This window comes from Chionomys nivalis, chromosome 13 (assembly GCF_950005125.1).
Source record: "Chionomys nivalis chromosome 13, mChiNiv1.1, whole genome shotgun sequence".
NCBI lineage: Eukaryota > Metazoa > Chordata > Mammalia > Rodentia > Cricetidae > Chionomys > Chionomys nivalis.
This window is the reverse complement of record NC_080098.1, coordinates 61358090-61375379: the sequence shown is the minus strand read 5'-3', so window position 1 is coordinate 61375379 and position 17290 is coordinate 61358090. Positions and strand designations below refer to the sequence as shown.

The following is a 17290-nucleotide window of genomic DNA, read 5'->3' as shown; positions in this document are numbered from 1 at the left end:
CTGATGTCCTATTTAAATCTACTCTGTAACAAGGGAGGGGAAACCAATGTCTGAGTGGCTAGATGAGAACAGGGCTGGCCATGCATGCTTGTTTTGTTTTATTATAGTATTTTATTTTGAGACAGGATCTCTTGGCCAGTCTGTGAAGCCAAAGATGATCTTGAACTTCCCAGTGCTGGGATTCTTGCCATGTGCTGTCTTATACAGTTTCTATGGTACTGGAGATGGAACTTGGGGTTTCCTGAATGCTACATGAGTCCTTAGGACCATGGATGTTCTCTCATTTATATAATTGAACCCAGCTCGATGCTAACCTTCTTGGCCCGTGTCGGTGTCTCCTTTTATACCTAATGAGCCTGAGAATCAAACCAGCCAGCAGCTACCTCCCTTAAAAGAACTCGTGTATTTATTCTGAATATTTGAATTTTCCATTCTGAGAAACAGGATGGGGGGTATTGCAAGAAGAAGCTCAAGAGAGAAAGGAGAAAAGGGAAGGAGAGAAGCAAATAAGGGAGAGGAGAGGAGGAAGGGAGAATCTTGAAAGGCAATGGCAGCATCTCACTATGGAGTTCCAGGTAGCCTGAACCATTGGAAGGCTGTGGTCTTGTAAATATGCCACTGTGGCCCCCAGTTCCTCTAACCTGTGATGACCTCCAGGACATGCGTGAACAGGTCTTCCTAGCTCAACTGTGTCTATGCAATCCTAGGCTACTCAATTCTACTTCCAGCACAGCTCAGGATTCAGCAGCTTCTGTTTGCCATCCCTGGCCAGAGATGTGCCCCTTCCCACTTAATCAAATAACACCCATATGGCCTTCTTCACAATGCTACTGGTAGCATTCGGGGACATGCTTCCCCTTGTGTTGAATGGTTCTGTGCAGTTTGTTGCGGACTTACAGTGTTCTCCAAGGTAGTAAACATTCTTTAAGCATGTAAGATAATGTTTTCCCGGATGGGCATTGCTGCCACAATGATGCCTGGGAAAAGGGGGTGATCTGTGCATACTTGGCAAGTCTTAGGAGAGCGTGATGTTTAAGTATGTCTTTCTCCTTGGACACACACATAGCTGACAATCTTTCTTGCAAGGCCTAAGGGAATTCTCTTCCTTCCACTTGGAGGTGCTTGTAGGCTCCAACTTGCTCCCCTTGACTCTAGCAGAGAAGAACACAAGCTCCATGCCTGTCAGGCTGCTGCCAGAGAGGTTGTTCTCTTCTTCTGTAGGCAAGACTGGGGTAGGAGGTGGGATGTCACAGAGCCACGGATTTGCCACCCAGCCCCTACAGATGGGTGAAGGCAGCCAGCCATTCAGGGAGAGGGCAGTCTGATGTCACTGAGACTTGACTGGGTGGCTCAGCTTGTTCAGACAGCTCCCTTGCAAGAGCTTTTGGGTGAGCCGGGCGAGCCTGTGGAAAGTCGAGCCCTTACTGAAGAATGCTTAGACCTGTATTGCCTTGACAAAACGATCTCTTGTTACAAAGGTTGCTGGTGGATTTGCTGCAGTCTCCAAATGGTGCTTTGGGTAGGAAATGGGTTCCGTCCTCATTTACCTTGAGATTAGATGAGGAGAGAGGAGGACTCAGTAAGCACATCAATAAGCTCCCAAAATTCTCCCCAAAAGACAGTCTCGTCACTGTATAAAAAGTCAAACATACTTGATGAACATCACATTAGACATCAAAGACACTTGTCAATAGATGTTTGTACTCACTGAAAGTAGGTTTATTTAAATAGGATCTTCACATACCATTGTTACAAGGCTCCTTTTCAGTACGGCAATTTTAATGTCGCTGACCATGAAAGCTAGCTAGCTATTCACCTAAAATCACAGACTCTCCTTCCTCAACATGGCTGCGTACACTAGTACCAGACACTAGATCTCAGGTAAGGTGGCTTTCATTTCTTCCTCTTCCTCTTCTCCCCCTCCCCCTTCCCCTCCTTTCTCCTCCTCCTCCTCCTCCTCCTCCTCCTCCTCCTCCTCCTCCTCTTCTTCCATTTCTTTTAAGACAGGGTATCATGTATCCCAGGCTGGCCACTATATAGTCATGGATGATCTTGATTTTCTCATCCTCCTGCCTCCACCTCCCAGGTGCTGGGAAACTCGGCAGGTGCATCCCTGTGGCTGGTTCGAGTGGTACTGGGGATTAAACCCAGAGTTTTGTATAAGTTAGGTGAGCACTCTGCCAAATAAATTACATCCTCTGCCCCAGGGTGGCTTTTTAAAAAATCATAGTTTTAATAAAAAAAAAATAAACAAGGCAATTAAAGCGTTCCCTCACCAGGAAGGAAGAGCTCACCAGATAATGCCTGCCTGGCCACCAGCTCACTAGCCTATGAAGTGTGAACAAAATAAAGATTGTGGTCCAGCAAAATGGCTCAGCAGGTGAGCATGTCTTTTGCCAAGCCTGGCTACCGAAGTTCGGTTCCAGAAACCCATGTGGTAGAAGGAGAGAACCAACTACTACAAACTCTCCTCTGAACTCCGCTTATAGGCACACAAGCTAAAACAATAAATTAATTAGTTAGTTTGTGAATTTTAAGCAACAATAAAAATAAGGCTTTTTCTTAACATGATACAGCATGAGAGCCCACATAGAAGCAACACCATTGTAACCGGTGGGAATCCCAAGCAGGCAACGCAAAACCGTTTGATAATATAACTTGCTTTCCTTATTTTCTCTCAACACTCAGTTTTCCAGAAACATCCATTCCTGCAAAATTCTTAACTACCCATTTCTCCTGTTGCCACATACCCTTCAGGCATTTCCCTGCCAGATTAGGGTACCCATTAAAAAGAGACCAGGGTGGAGAAAGGGGCTCAAACCCCAGGGAAGACCATTTACCGTATGGCAGTGTAGATGGAGAACAGGAAGGAAGGTATGTTCAGTGATGGAAAAGATACTGGTCAATGCTGACCATGCTTCCTGGCTGGGGCCCTGATGGGAGTCAAAGACTTCTGTTAAGAGAGGTTTGGTAAATTAAAAAAAAAAAAAAAAAAAAAAAAAAAAAAAAAAAGGCTGGGTGGTAGTGGCGAGGCAGAGTCAGGCGGATCTCTGTGAGTTCGAGGCCAGCCTGGTCTACAAGAGGTAGTTCCAGGACAGGAACCAAAAAAAAAGCTACGGAGAAACCCTGTCTCGAAAATAAAAAAAAAAAAAAAAAAAAGAGAGAGAGAGAGGTTTGGTGACTCGTGACCATCAGTCCATCTTTTGTCTCTCTAAGCTTTTTACCCACCACTTCCACACTCAGACCCAGCCAGGGTCACGACATCCCTGGGGGAGCCTGTAAGTAGCCTATCTGGGATCGCTCTTTAAAGCTGCATCAAAGGAGCCTTATGCTCTGACCTTGGTCTTGTGCAGAGGGAAGATTTCCTCACAAAGCCTATGCCCAGAAAAATGTAATTACAGGGTCTTTAATTTTTGCTTTTCTAAAATAAAGGCTGAAGTGTTTTTCTCATCTAGTTTGGCTTACTGTTCGGCTTCTTTACAACAACGGGAACAGAAAAGACTGCTTCAAGTTTTCATCGTTCTGGTGTATTTACATTTTATTTAGTTTCCCATTCCCAGTGGGAAGTGTTGGTCCCAGAACTTCATTCATCTTAGCAATTTTTTGATTTTTATTCCTTTCATTTGTTTATTTTGGGGATGTTGTTTGGGGGCATTAAAATAGCATCCCATATGCCCCAGGTTGACCTGGAACTTGTGACATAAGCTAAGATGTCATTAAAGTTCTGATCTCCCTGCCTCTGCCTTCTGTGTGCTGGGGTTCCACGGCCGTGCCATCCTTCTGAGCTTATTAGAATATGCGTTGGCACCACCTTAGGAATTGAATGGCTGAGAAATAAACCTACATGGTACCTTCAAAGTTTTCCCTCTCACTTCAATCCAAGTAATTAGTTAATGTCACTTTCCAAAGTGGGAAAATAAACCTACCCCAGCAAGTCACTCATTTGTTACTGGTGAATGAAATGTAAACTCACTAATGTGTGTGTGGGGGGGAGGAGAGTATGTATTTAAAACTTCCCCTCTGCAAAACAAATACACGAGCTTCAGATGGCACCCGTCTTCTTGATTCTAAAATGACTGGTCAGTTTGGAAACATATGGGACATACTGCTGGCAGGAATGTAGATTGATAGATTCATTTTGGAAACCAGTCTGATGTTATTGTGCAAAAGTGTATATTCATATATTCCTGGGCTGAACCCCAGGAAATGTGTGCTTATGCGTATTGCCTCTAATAGACACAGCATGTTTCTAGCAAGGGGAAAAAATGGAAGCTGGAAAAACGTGGAAGTCCGTCAATAGAAGGAAAATATATATATATATATATATATATATATATATATATATATATATATATATGTATGTGTATGTATATATATATATATTCACACTGCAAAACTGTTAAAAGAAAAACTGACATGAGTTAAATTTAACAAAGTTTACTTAAGCAAGGAAAAAAGGTTCTAGAACTGGGCAGCATTCCAGAACAAAGAGGGTTTGGAACGCTCCACCCTACCACACTTACAGGTTATATTTATAGCCGAAGAAAAGGAAGTGACTTGCAGACAGGACTTGATTGGCCACAGTTGCCATTGGGCTTCGGTAGACATGGTCTGATCAGTTGGCAGCCTGTGATTGGCTAAAACTTTGACACTTGTGATTGGCTGAGACTTAGTTGCTTGGTTCTATTCCTATACTCTATGCTGAGATGATATTATAACTTGTTTATACGCCAAGTTAGGACATAGTTGTACCATGTGCAAAGGCTGTGTTGGGCCAGATTTTACCACCCGGGTACAAAGCCAATTTTAAGCCAAACTGATTCAGTTTAGCAACACAGTGGAATGTTATATCGTGGAAACAACTCAAGTCACCTAAAACAAACTTGGTCAATCGTAGCAAAAAACACTGTAGGGCTCTAGTTCCCAGAGACCGTATGCAACATGACAGAATTACTTAATGCGTTTTGTAATCCAAAAGTGTCCCTCAGTTGGTGGAGTTCTTGCCTAACAGGCATGAAGCTCTGGGTTCAATCCCCAGCATCAGATAATCCAGATGTTCTGGGGTGTTCCTGTTCTCTCAGCTCTCAGGAGGTAGAGGCAGGAGCTTGACAATGGCAAGGATGGGGATGTTCATGTCGTAAGCTAGGGTCAGTCTGGGCTATATGAGAACCTTCTTTAATTAAAAAAAAAAACCTTTAAAACCACACATTTTAGGGAACAATGAATAAAAAGCAAAGGGAAAAAGTTTATTTGTGAGAGAAGCAATAGAATACTTTAGGGAAGAAGCAATATGTGGGATATTCCCACCATCAGGGTGGTCAGGGGCCTGGCAGTCTTGAGAGTTGGGCTTCAAAAGTGATACTGCTTCAAATTTTGTGCAGTGCAAATTTTTTTTTTTTTTTTTTTTTTTGGTTTTTCGAGACAGGGTTTCTCTGTGGTTTTGGAGCCTGTCCTGGAACTAGCTCTGTAGACCAGGCTGGTCTCGAACTCACAGAGATCCGCCTGCCTCTGCCTCCCAAGTGCTGGGATTAAAGGCGTGCGCCACCACCGCCCGGCCCCAGTGCAAATATTTTTAAAGCTATAGCATGGGTCAGAGTTCTCCCTTTTTGCTCCCACTTTCTGCCCATTACATGTGATAATCCCTTTCTTTTTGCATGTGTACATGTTTGGGTACATATGTGTGCATGTGTCTGTGGAGGACAGAGATTAACTCCCAGGGTTGCTCTCCAGAAGTTATCAACCTTGTTTTTTGAGAAAGTGGCCATTAGTGCAGCAGTAGCCAACTAGGGCAGGCTGCTTGGCTACCAAGCCCCAAGGAGCTGTTGGCCTCCACTTCTCCAGTACTGGGATTATAATCATGAACCATACATGGTTTCTTTAAAAATGTGGTCTCTGAGGGTGTAACTTTAACTCCTCCTGCAATTGCACAACAACCGAGCTTGCCCTCTTCATCTCTGTTCAGAGTGTCTGGAGATCACACCAAAGTGGTTGGAGGCTGTGGCTCCTCGGTGATGTCTCCAGGTTCATTGCTGGGAAGAGGTCACAAGGAGAGGCTGACATTAGGAGCTCGGTGGAGTGGGTTGCATAGGACAGAGGCGTTGCCTTCATTCCCGCTGAAAAGCCTAGAAATCTTGCAACGTGGATGAAAGAAAATCCCTCAGAGCAGGTTCTGTGACCTCTCAGAAGATCTGTATTTATTGTCCCAACAGTGACTAAGGCATCTGCGGTGGGTCATTTGCCAAAGACGTGATTATGAAAAGCTTTTTCCTTGGCAGCCCACTGTTCTTTTTTTGAGCAACATGTGGCCTTTGGAGCCAGTGAGGCAGGAGGTGGTCTCTGTGCAGTGATATCACAGGTACCCCGGCAATAGTCACACACTTCAGTCTTGGGAAGTTCAAGGTGGGTATGTGAGAACTCAGGGCATGTAGGAAGGAAAGTTACAATAAACCGGAGATGGGAGGCAGAGCTGGGGATGCTGACTGCCCGAAATGTGGACCAGAGTCTGAAGGGAGGGCCAGCTTGGATTGGTTTCCCACACACACCCTGTATGCCAGCTCACAGGGTATGCAGTGCCCTCTTCTGGCTTCTGCAGGCACCAGGCACACACACACTGCACAGACACACATGCAGGCAAAACACTCAGACACTAAATAAAAATCAATAAATCTCTAAAGGAAAAGAAAGAATTTTGATCAGAAAGCTTTGACTCAGCCTGGTCCTGACAGCTTCTGACAGTCTTGGATTTCCCTGAAATATCAGAGTCCAGACCTATTTGTTTATCTAATTCTTTTTATTAAAAAAACCCTTTTATCTTAAAAAATTATAGTGGTGTGTGTGTGTGTGGGGGGGGTATCTATCTTTTTGGTGACTTCAGATTGTGTTAATTAGGGCCATGAAACCGCATCACCACCAGTCTTGTTTTTCTGTTCGCAGGTCCGGGCCTCTTACACTGAATTTCTCTGCTGCCACTCTTTCTACTCAAGCAAACTCTTCAAGGACAGATCTGCTGGGAAGGGAGCGGCCGCCTGTGGCTTTGCACTGTAATGAAAGCAAATGGTACAGGTGAGTGAGGCTAAAGCCTGTGGCCAAAGTCATGGCCATTTAGCCTTGAAATCCCAAGATGCTAGTGGAGTGTGCATTAGTAGCTCTTCACGAAGACCCACATGTGAACATGCACACACAAGTGCACGCAAACACAGGCACACACACATACACTTGCACACACCCAGGAATAATATGTATACATATCTATGAATTATTCTTCTACTTATTTTTTGGAGTCTTTTTATGAAAGCGAATTGTTGCTTTTATGCGCATATATGTAAAAGTATGGTGTCTAGGCATGTGTCTAGGCATGCTCACGTAGAAGTGCAGTGCGCATGTTTGTGTGCATGTAGAGCTCAGGACTTGATGTTGGAATTCTCCCGCAATCACTCTCTACCTTGTGTATTCATGCATTGTCTCTCAATTGAATCCAGAACTAATATGACTAGCGCAGCCGGCCAGCTTGCTCAGGGGAACCTCCCTTCTGTTGGAATCACAAGTGGGTTACCATTCCCACCTGCCTTTTGTGTAGGTCAGGGGATCTGAACCCCGATTCTTTATCCGTGCACAAAAAGTGCTTTAGCTACTGAGCTCTGTTAAGCCCGTTTTGTTTTTCTTACTTTTTTAGGAGAAAAAATAATTTTTGCCTATTTTGAGGTGACTGATAAGATGTGTGGCAAGACAATGATGAGTAAGGGCTAACTCTGGTGATGACATTCAGCTGTAGAGACAACTGTCAGGCAGTAGTACAATATAATATACGTCATCCAATATTTGTTCCTTGTGACAGTCAACATCATTCAGTGGCAATATCGTTTTTACAATGTAACATTCCCTGGTTATATAATTTCCCAGCAAGCAGAAACATTGATATCTCATTGTCTTGATTCTCTTCAGCTGGAATTGAATTGTTTATATACTTTTTAACTTTCATATGATCAGAAAGCTCTTGTAATGTAGCAGTTCCCAATGTTAATGGCTGGATAATTGCCTATTGGTGAACTACTGAATAGAAGAGCTTTCAGGTTTGAAGAGTTTCAGTACATGTTTGTAAACTACTTTCCAGTCACACGGTAGTAGGTTCTATGTCGAGAAGAGACATGCAAGAGGATCTCTGCCCTCAAAATCCCGGATGCCAAAAGCTCTGGAAGCAGAAAGGGTGCTTGCCAATTGATGGTGAAAAATGACCAGTGTGTGTCCGTGTGCGGTGTGTGAGGGCACACGTGTGCTCACAGAGGAGAGGGACATTCACTTGCAGATCATGTTGCTTTCTAGAACTCGAATTCTGCAGACAGAAGCACACTCAAAACTTGCCAGATTTGGACATTTGAGAAATAATACTAAATCAAGGAGGACTGTAAGAGCCCCGGGGAACTGTGAGATCTTTCTTTCCAGCCAAGTATTTTTAGACAATTGTGAAATCACGGAATAGCCAGCATTTTCCAGAGAAAAGTGAAGTTTTTCAATGCTTACAAACTATGCGGAGATAGTTCATAAACAGCCTTCAGGCCAAGCAATCTGAAGATGGACTTCTCATTACTAGGAATGTGTATGTGTCCATCTAGCATGCATGTATCAGGAAGTTGGTTGCCTTAAAGGACAGAGACTTCTCATCCTGAGGTCCACTATTGGGGTTCAGAGGACAGCTCTGCTGTTTTCTCAGGGATGCTGTTTTAAGTTCACATTTGAAAAATGTAGAGAAAATCGTGCCCATTGCATGAGGTGATACTCATATGACTGTATGTATGTGACAAGCTTATTCTCTTTAAAGTCTCGTGTTGAGGGAGGGTGTGTTGATACTAAAAAAGGATGGACTTTGGGTCAAGTCTGCTGGCACACCCTATGATTCCAGCACGCGGTGGTAAGAGGATCAGGAATTCAAGGTCAGGTTGCATCACATGAGACCATATCTCAAGAAAGCAGAAACAACAACAGCCCCCCTCCCCTGCAGAAAATGGGGGCTGTAGAGGTTATCTCAGCAGTTAAGAGTGCTTGTCCCACCATCATGGGAACCAATGTTCAGATCTCAAAATTTGTATAATAAACCAAGCATTCTAGAAAATGCCTATAGTATGAGTTCTGAGGAGTTGAGACAGGATTCCAGCCAAGTCAAGATGCAAAGCCCGGGTTCAGGGAGAGACCCTGCCTGAAAGGAACAGGTGTAGAGTGACAGAAGACACACGACACCCTCTGCTGGCGTCTGTGGGTACAAACCCACATTTACCTGCACACACACGTGTACTTACACAGAAACACATACTAACAAATAAGTCCCTTAACAGAGAAAATGATCGTGATAGGTGAGAGAACTAAACACACATAACATATGTGCTAACCATCATGGAACACTACTTTATGAAATTATTCTTCCATTCTTTCTCTTCTTCCTCTGGTTCATCCTTTGGTATCTGAAGGAACTCCATGGGTTTATGAGCATGTACCAAGTCGTTACTGTCCAGGAGAGACTCCACTGAATATCTTCAAGGAAAAGACCCATCTTCTGCAGGATTTAAAGTTACTACCCCACCTACTGGCTAGGACACCCAAGTATCAGTGGTGTCAGGTTGCCTTGGGCTAGTCTGGTGTAACGGATTCTTATTCCTACCAGGCTGCCTCACCATGGTATAGAGAGCATCTCAGTCTAAGAAGGCTTCAGGTCTTTTGTGAGCCATATAGGCAGAGTGCCTAACATTCTGGAGCCAAAGGTGAACTGGTCCATTTGCCTCTTGTCCTTCTCCTCCCACTAACCAAGCCTCATTTTATGAACTGAATGAGTGAAACGGTGGGGGAAGAATTTTCTCCCCCTTAGTTCTTGTCAATATGTGCTCTGGCCTACAGATGCAAAAGGAAAAGCTAGACAAGGTGGAAAGGTGGTTCAACAGCTGAGCACTGGCTTTTCCTCCGCGGACCTGAGTTCAACTCCCAGTACCCTCATGGTAGCTCAGGATAGAATATAACTCCAATCCCAGGAGATCTGGTACCCTCTTCTGGCCTCCTCAGACACTGCACATACTTGCTACACAGAGATACACATTTGGGCAAAACACCTATACACATAACGTGAAAATATATAAAACCTAAAGAAAAAAAAAAAGGAAAGCTGGGTTCTGAGCCACTCCACCCCGTAGCCACATATTAAGACTGAAAAGTGGGAGGAAAGAGGGCCAAAAGTGATTTTTCATCAAGTGAGACAAAGACAGAGCCATTTGGATGGCTTCAGCCACTGCCTTTCACTGGGTCTTCTACAGCTGGTTTGTGTGTCTTGGTATTGTATTCACCAGGGCTTTAATTTCCAGTCTCATTCTGCCAGCTTCGCATTTAGCAGAAAGGAACATCTGAATTCCTAATTAAGGCATTTTTCTTTTGCTGAAGACTGCCTCTTGAATGTCATGAGTGAATCTCTCATAGGTAATGGTGAGGATGCGTAAGGCAACAAAACATGTATTTTAGGCAAATGTGTATATTGGTTAAAAGGAAATAAAGCCTTGTTCAAGGGAGTGAGGACCAAAAAATAATGTGTTGACAAGTACACTTTATAAAATGTTTGCTGCATTCTGCCAGACTCAGATGAGGCACCTTAGGTGTATAGGTAGAAAGGCTGTGTGTAGCTGACACACAGTTGGCAACTTATGGTGTTTGGATAGCACTTAGTCTCCTCAGTGACACAATCAATGGAGGCTGAAAGAGGGAGGAAGAAGGAGCCGTTAGCTGTGACTCCTGAGCTGCTGTGCAGAATAAATAAATGCCAGAATAAATACCTCTAGAAAGGCAGGGGAGCGGGGAATGTTATTTTAATCATTCTAATGAGGTGGTAACTCAGAGCTGACATCCTGCCTCTGTTCTCTGGTCCTTAGGTATCGTTATGCAAACCATTCCCCCCCCATAGCCCTGTGGAAGAATATCTTTACAATCATCAGAGTGTGGCTGAAAAGTTAATTCTCAGAGTTTCCCATGGAACTGAGGGTACCCTAGGGTGTGGCCAGTCCAGAATGAAGCCATGGCTTTTGGACTTTGAGAAATAAAGACTGTGCCTTCCTACTGGAAGTCATCCTCTTTCAATCACTCCCCACACATTCACTTATTTGACAAATGATTTGTGCACACGGTGTTAGGCATTGTAGACATGGAAGAGATCAAGGGCTGGCCCTCATGGAGCTTTCAAAACTAAGGTTGGTACTATCAAAAGCATACCGAGTGGCTGGAGTGAACGGAGACATGAGCTGGTTTGTTGATAAGGGGGGCTCTAGAGTGAGAAGGTAGAGAAACGGAAGGAAGACCTGTGAGTGAGGAGGGTATGAAGCAGAAAGGACCGGAGAATAGATGGGACTGGAGATGGAGTGAGTGCCTTTGGCTACAACTCCAGATAGGAAAGTGATGAGGATAGGGACAGGGACAGGAGTGTACTGTGAGACTTCCCTTCAGGGGACCCGTGTCTGGGTCATAAGTGGTGTGCATTTACTTATCTCTCAATGGAAGTGACTTAAACAGTGCATGTCACTGAGAAACTGGGCAGTGGATCTTCTCATTCCTCTGAGTGTATACATGTTAAAAGCTTGAAAGCTGTCTTGGTGCATGCTAATACCCTGGTCCTTCCTCATTCTCGCAGGAGATTCTTAAAGGCACAATCTACACAAGCAAATAGTTCTGAAGGTAATGAATACTACATCTTTTCTATATATGCACATATGTGATAAAAGTTATCTTATAAATCATGCACAATCATACTGAAAATTTAAGTTATGACAATTTCTTACAATGAACATGAGTGCTTTGTTGCCCTGCTTCAGTAAAATAGGATTCTTCAACATAAGCAACTGCAAAACCATGACACTGGATCTGAAAACCAAGGTGGCTGCTGAGTTACTAACAAGAGGGTAGCAAATACCACCTGAACACACAAGGCAAAGGGATGCTTCATGTTACAGCTAGGAAAGAGGGAGACAGCATGCGGTTTCAGGATGCTTTTCAGAATTTGTCAATTATGTGTTTCCAGAATTTTCTTTTTAATTTCTTTCTTTAATAATGAAGAATGAAAGTGATTGCTTCACCAGGATGCATTTATCTTATTCTTTTATGAGCTATAGCTGTGTGTGTGTGTGTGTGCACGCGCGCATGTGTGTGTGTTTAGAGGCTAGAGTTTGATGGACATTATCTTCTTTCATCACTATCTTAAGTCACTGTCTTTGAGACATCATCTCCCACTGAACTGTCTGGCCATGGTTCTGTCTGCCTTCACCCCCTCAGCACTGGAACAGCAGATGTACACCACCACACCTGGATTCTATGTGGGGACTGGGGATTCAAACTCATGTCCTCATGATTCCTCAGTAAATGATGTACTTACTGACTGGACCATTTCTCTAGCCCTAGCTCTTTTCTATTTTGTCCATCCACTACCTTAAAAAGTGGTATTAATCCTGATTCATTCCACCACACACACAAACACACACATCCATGTATGACTGATTAATGAAGTTTCTAGGTCAAAATGAGTTGTCATATATTGGTAATTTTAGTGATCAATGTCTTCCTTCTCAGCATAATTTATGGGCTTGGGGTTCTTCTCCCCGACTTGTCTACATCCCCGAGGAACGCTTGTAACAGTCTCTTATGTAATTACATCTACTCAAGGATTCCTTTCCTTTACCCTTTAATGGGCTAAAGATCCTTCATTTTTGGTTTAAAATTGATTTCCATTGACAGGTACCTTTTCACTATCCTTCAACCTCAACCTCTTGTCTTTAATGAGGTGCAAGCATCCAGCATAAAACATAATCTTCTTTGTTTGGGCTCTCTTCAAGAAGCCCAGTCTAGCTGTCGATTTCACTACTAGACGCATGCACACATGTGTGTATGTGTGTGTGTGTGTGTGTGTGTGCGCGCGCACAAACACAAAATGCATTCTGGGACATAGGCCCACTTTCTACTTAGATCTATAATGCACATGTCCATATATTTCTTCGACAAAGGAGACCATTTTTGTTGTTTATTAAATATTTAAAATAGAGATCTCCCTCAATGTTATCCCTCATCATAAACATATTCTCCTCCTTTTGACTACATTCCTTTCTATCTGGAGGTAGTATCCATAATTCATACATTGTTGGGGAGAAGGCAGCATTTTGAGACACTTAATGATGTTTTTCCTGGCAAAAGGAAAAACACGTACGGTCAGAGACTCAAAAGTACATGGTGTTTTATGTGTCTGCACAGCTTTTTAAGGCTGTTTTTGAGCACATTAGACTTTCTAAAATGATTTCCAGCCTTCTGTATGAAGCATTTTATTCTTTATAAGTTTTATAAATAATGCATCTTATGGTGTTAGAGACATTCACATAGTTGTGATAGTGTGGACGAAATACAGCAGGGTTTTCTGGTACCTGATAGAGGAAACCCATTAAGAAAGGGCTTAATTCCAGAGCTCACCATTGTGTATTTCCACACAGGAACCCCAATGCTCTAGAGACTTCACCCCAGGACGCCTGTGATGCTGCTGGTGCTGAGAAACGGCTTCTTCCCAGTAGAACTAAACAGTGAAAGTCGAGGCATAAGCAACATGGCGCCCTTTTCTGGTCTTTTCCGACTTAATGTTTACTCTTCTTCTTAGATGTCATCAAGTGAAATGAAACCTTTAAATATATTTTCTAAGTCACAGAAAGGGAAAAATTCCAGCTTTTGATGCACCAGTAGAGATGGAAAGGAACATACTGACCATTTAACCACTCTCGTCTGAACTCAGTATCATTTACCCCTTTCACTTAATCCATGTCCTGTAGGAAGTGTTTATATGTTGAAATTTTTATAAGATTTGAAGAGAATGTAAAAAGCATCTTGGCACCCAGTATGGTGGCCTGTCAGCATTTGGGAGGATGAGGCATGAGGATTATGAAGAATTTTGGGTCAGCCTGAACTACATAGAGAACCTGGACGATTCTGGGCTAGACTATAAGAATATCTCAATTAAAAACAATACAAAAGCAAAAGTGAAATAAAAAAAATGAGCATGTGTGTGCGTAAAGTATCCTTTGATATTAGCAAACAGCAAATCTGTAGCATAAAAATGTGTTATCGCCTTAGGTTTAGTGAGAAGTGTATTGTTGCTACTTATTTAGGTTTTCAATAAATAGTTTGTTGAAACTGGGGGCGGGGTTCTTGTGACTTGGCGGTGATAGTCTGGCCCTTTATCTTCTCAGAAATACCCTTTATTGTCTATCATTCCTTCCCTTCTCTTCACAGTGAAGAAAACAGGCCACTGCATACTTGGCAGTCTTAAGATTGACAGTCTTAGCTAGCCCGACACACAGCTAATGCTCTTTAAACACCAGTTGCTAGTGCTTTTGCTACGCCCTTTATTTTTTTTGCTTCACACTTCTTTTTCCTGGTGGTCATTGGGTTGAGTGTCTAAAACAAGTAAGTGTAGCTGAATGAAGGGCAATTGTCCTTGCTGGTATCCCATGCTTTAGAAGCTGGGGCTAAATTTGGCCTCCCTGACAGAGATGTGATCATCCCCTGTGTCTGCAAAGGAGCCCAGATTCAAGTGGAATGCCCTTGGGCTTGAGAACCAGGAGAGCTTTTCAAAGGTGCTCAGTGGTGCTGTGCCTGTATGCTCCCACTTGGAACATGAGTGGGTTGCATTCTGAGGCTTCCTCCACGTCTGAAAAAGTGTCACCTCCAATCTTTGGTGCTCCGTGACTTTGAAGTCGATGTAGAAAGTGTCTTATGAAAAGCCACAGTCTCTGTCTATCCAGTCCTGGTACATTTTAGTGGTTTCTTTGGTTTGTGTCCTCCTTTGTGATCAGGTGGAGCTAATGACCTCCCTGCTCCTCCGGGGATGATGGTAAAACACCATCAAAGAACAGGAAGTGGAAAGTCTGTTCAGACATGGAGGCAAGCCCCTTCCAGATGTTTAGCTCCTTCAGCAGGTCTCCGGATAGAGCAGAGGGACCATCACTTTGCTTGACGTTGCAATGAAGCCGTCTCGGGAGTGAAATTTGGCAGCTGTGTCATAGCCAAACTGCAGGGCTGATATGACAGTTTGGAGAAAAAGAGTGAGACAGAAATAGCAGATTTCAAAATAATCCAATTAAAACAGCAGGCAGAGCACAGTTGGGCAACATGAAGGCAAGAGCATCGGCCCCAGAGCCTGACTCTGCGCTGTTGATGTAGTGCGGACTTGAATACCAGTCCCCCCCTACACACGCGCATGCGTGCCAGCCTAGGTTACCGCTAGAAAAGATAGCCCAGAAAGCCCCGACACATCCCGCGCTCATCTGATGTCTTGTTGAGCTCCCACCTCGGGCTCTCTTTCTCTTTTCCCAGAGGTCTAATTATCAGGCTGAGTTAACGCACTCGTTGATTTATTTTTATTAAGTGCATGTGTGCATGTGTGAATTTGTGAAGTCATACATACATATGTGCTTCTAAGTGTGAGCATATGTATGCCACTAAGTGTGGATGGCAGTGAGAGGACAAGTCTAGGTATTGTTCTTTACCGTCCACCTCTTTGGAGAGATGGTGTCTTGCTGTTTGCCACTGCCGACACCAGGAAAGACGATCCAGGGCTGTGATGCAGATTCTGTTCCGGCTTCCCATTCCACCCCGGGAACGCCGCGATTACAAATGTGCACCACACTAGGCTTTATGTGGTTTCTGGGGATCTGAACTCAGGTTCTCACACTTGGGAGACAAATCACCTCTCCAGTCCTAGATCTGTTGTTTTAAAGCCCCTCCCCCTTTGGCCCCGGTGCGGGAGACTGCCATAGTGACGCATCTGTAGATTGCAATGCGCTAAATGGAAGGTAGCATGTTGGGGCCCGCTCTGCAGGGATGAAAACCCTTTTCTTAATTCAAGGACCTTGATAGTAACAATGACAGGGAAGACGATTCCTGAAAATACCCTGTGACTGGGGGTGCCGCTCGGTGGTGCTGCACAGGTTTAACGTATAAGAGGCCCTGTGTCCAGTCCCCAGCTCCCCAGCCCTGCAGGCAGGTGCCTGTAGTTGTGTGAAAAGTCAGAACCTGTTCGAGTTTCTGGGATGGATGCGCTGCCTGGGATAAGTGCTGGAACAGGAGTGTAGACACTGTGGACTAAAGCGGCAAGTACTGAGAATTGAGCACAGGGGGGAATGGGCATAGGGGGGTGTGGAGGGAGAGAGATGGAGAGGGTGTGAGAAATGACCAGACCATCAGAAGTCGGACCAACATTTTCTCAAAGGGAGATTCCAGCCAGAGTGTTTGCAGATGCTAGGAGAGCATCCTGGTTGTGTTAGTTCACCAGAAAGGGGAACAGTAGAAATTTAGGGTTCATTTGATGTAGAAGCACATCTTTAGGTAATAAACAAGGTTCACATAAAATTATGAATATGGTTCTGTGATAAAATGGAGGCAAAGTGGATCAAGAAAAAATGGAAGAGATGCATGCATTGGGAAATAAAGGAAATTGGGCATCAGAAATTCTGGTTTCGAATTTCAGACCTAGAGACTGGAGCTGAGCTCAGTGGACGAATGTTTGTCTTGTGTGCATTAGGCCCTTAGGTTTAATCTCTAGCATTGCCAAAATAGCCAAAACAATAAGAATTTTAGTTCTGTAATTTGTTCGCCCTCTGACCTTAGGGTAGTCAATTAAAATCTGAGGATTTTTGTTTGTTTGTTTTTCCTGTTGACCTTAAAATAGATTTAATTATCATATTTATCTCAGGGTTGTCGAGATGATTAAGCAATGTAATGTGTTCAGATATGTTTTGTGAATTGAAGAGGCCCGTGTTTATGCTATTTTTAAAAATCCTGTATACTTGTATGATGTGGAGTAAGGCTTATGGACAGTAATCACATACAGGACTAACAGAGAGAGCCATCCATACATGAAAAAAAAACCCATCATGTAAAAAATTTATAAACTATGCACAAATTACTTCTCTTTCCACTCCTCATTTTTTCTGGCCCAGAAATTGTGTTTGTGGAGCTTTTCTGAAGGCTCTGGTAAGCTACACAAATGGTCATTCACCCTCCACTGAACTCTAGGCGACGTGACTTGCTAGTGAGTCCTTCCTCAGGAACACACCGCCACGGACAGACTGAGGAGGAAGGGAGTCTCCTTCATTCAGTAGCTCTAACGTAGGAAGATACAGGCTGGGGAAGGGCTAAGATCCAGAGTGTCCCCGGTAAGGCTCTAAGCCCTGTAGGAAGGCAGAGAGTAGAGCTTGGAGCACCATCTCCCAGTGTGGGCTGGGTCCTCATGTTCCCGTTA

At 43.7% G+C, this 17290-nt stretch overlaps 1 protein-coding gene across 3 annotated transcripts in view; it reads left to right on the top strand.

The window, feature by feature from the left end:
• Positions 1-17290, top strand: part of Atxn1 (ataxin 1) — a 384541-nt gene that overhangs the window by 154188 nt on the left and 213063 nt on the right. For all 3 annotated transcript variants that reach the window (XM_057786906.1, XM_057786904.1, XM_057786905.1), the window contains one exon: positions 6934-7062. The gene's annotated coding sequence lies outside the window, so the exon portion shown is untranslated. The remainder of the gene's footprint in view (positions 1-6933; positions 7063-17290) is intronic.